The 2,306-nt window shown below is 47.7% G+C and overlaps 1 long non-coding RNA gene across 1 annotated transcript; it reads right to left on the bottom strand.

Annotated features, from left to right (window-relative positions):
• Positions 1–462: 462 nt before the first annotated feature.
• LOC119305013 lies at positions 463–1,595 on the bottom strand. Its single transcript, XR_005148514.1, has 3 exons — positions 1,437–1,595; positions 922–1,107; positions 463–592 (listed from the first exon to the last, which is right to left on the bottom strand). It is a non-coding gene; the product is annotated as an uncharacterized LOC119305013 (long non-coding RNA).
• Between the last annotated feature and the right edge of the window lie 711 nt (positions 1,596–2,306).

Raw genomic sequence — 2,306 nt, 5'->3', positions numbered from 1 at the left:
CGCGGCCTGGTCCTCCCCACTATCGTGAAGCTCGCCCGCATCGCCGCCCCAATTGCTCAGGATGACGGATGAAGATCCTGCAACAGCGACGTGGGTGAGGGATGCAGCCGACGATGGAGGGATGATTTTCGTGGCTAAACCCTCCCTATCAAAATAACTACTTAAAAAAGGCAAAGATCGATGCATTAGGAAAATTAGGATTTGGAATTGATTGTCATAAAACAAAATTTTATTAATTGATAACGTGCTATCGGTACATGCCCGTTTATAACGTGTCTAGTTAGGAAACTTTGGAAAAGTTAGGAAAGTTTTTATTGTGAGGGTAAAAAAATCAATGTGAGGAGATATGGTGGTGGGATATGAGACGAAAATAAACCGGACGAAAATAAACCAGACGAAATATAACCAGCTCGTCACGTAGCGCGGCCGCCTCATTGCCGGCTGCCACCCTGCGCTACCGCCTCCGTGTGCAGGTTCCGTTCGTGGAGCGTGAGGAGCGCATGACCTGCCTTCACCGCGGCCTGGTCCTCCCCACTATCGTGAAGCTCGCCCGCATCGCCGCCCCAATTGCTCAGGATGACGGATGAAGATCCTGCAACAGCGACGTGGGTGAGGGATGCAGCCGACGATGGAGGGATGATTTTCGTGGATAAACCCTCCCTATCAAAATAACTACTTAAAAAAGGCAAAGATCGATGCATTAGGAAAATTAGGATTTGGAATTGATTGTCATAAAACAAAATTTTATTAATTGATAACGTGCTATCGGTACATGCCCGTTTATAACGTGTCTAGTTAGGAAACTTTGGAAAAGTTAGGAAAGTTTTTATTGTGAGGGTAAAAAAATCAATGTGAGGAGATATGGTGGTGGGATATGAGACGAAAATAAACCGGACGAAAATAAACCAGACGAAATATAACCAGCTCGTCACGTAGCGCGGCCGCCTCATTGCCGGCTGCCACCCCACGCTACCGCCTTCGTGCGCAGGTTCCGTTCGTGGAGCGTGAGGAGCGCATGACCTGCCTTCACCGCGGCCTGGTCCTCCCCACTATCGTGAAGCTCGCCCGCATCGCCGCCCCAATTGCTCAGGATGACGGATGAAGATCCTGCAACAGCGACGTGGGTGAGGGATGCAGCCGACGATGGAGGGATGATTTTCGTGGCTAAACCCTCCCTATCAAAATAACTACTTAAAAAAGGCAAAGATCGATGCATTAGGAAAATTAGGATTTGGAATTGATTGTCATAAAACAAAATTTTATTAATTGATAACGTGCTATTGGTACATGCCCGTTTATAACGTGTCTAGTTAGGAAACTTTGGAAAAGTTAGGAAAGTTTTTATTGTGAGGGTAAAAAAATCAATGTGAGGAGATATGGTGGTGGGATATGAGACGAAAATAAACCGGACGAAAATAAACCAGACGAAATATAACCAGCTCGTCACGTAGCGCGGCCGCCTCATTGCCGGCTGCCACCCCGCGCTACCGCCTCCGTGCGCAGGTTCCGTTCGTGGAGCGTGAGGAGCGCATGACCTGCCTTCACCGCGGCCTGGTCCTCCCCACTATCGTGAAGCTCGCCCGCATCGCCGCCCCAATTGCTCAAGATGACGGATGAAGATCCTGCAACAGCGACGTGGGTGAGGGATGCAGCCGACGATGGAGGGATGATTTTCGTGGCTAAACCCTCCCTATCAAAATAACTACTTAAAAAAGGCAAAGATCGATGCATTAGGAAAATTAGGATTTGGAATTGATTGTCATAAAACAAAATTTTATTAATTGATAACGTGCTATCGGTACATGCCCGTTTATAACGTGTCTAGTTAGGAAACTTTGGAAAAGTTAGGAAAGTTTTTATTGTGAGGGTAAAAAAATCAATGTGAGGAGATATGGTGGTGGGATATGAGACGAAAATAAACCGGACGAAAATAAACCAGACGAAATATAACCAGCTCGTCACGTAGCGCGGCCGCCTCATTGCCGGCTGCCACCCCGCGCTACCGCCTCCGTGTGCAGGTTCCGTTCGTGGAGCGTGAGGAGCGCATGACCTGCCTTCACCGCGGCCTGGTCCTCCCCACTATCGTGAAGCTCGCCCGCATCGCCGCCCCAATTGTTCAGGATAACGGATGAAGATCCTGCAACAGCGACGTGGGTGAGGGATGCAGCCGACGATGGAGGGATGATTTTCGTGGATAAACCCTCCCTATCAAAATAACTACTTAAAAAAGGCAAAGATCGATGCATTAGGAAAATTAGGATTTGGAATTGATTGTCATAAAACAAAATTTTATTAATTGATAACGT

The sequence above is a fragment of the Triticum dicoccoides genome, chromosome 5B, assembly GCF_002162155.2.
Source record: "Triticum dicoccoides isolate Atlit2015 ecotype Zavitan chromosome 5B, WEW_v2.0, whole genome shotgun sequence".
NCBI classification, from domain to species: Eukaryota; Viridiplantae; Streptophyta; class Magnoliopsida; order Poales; family Poaceae; genus Triticum; species Triticum dicoccoides.
Note: the sequence above shows the minus strand (reverse complement) of the source record. Positions and strands in the feature narration are given on the sequence as shown.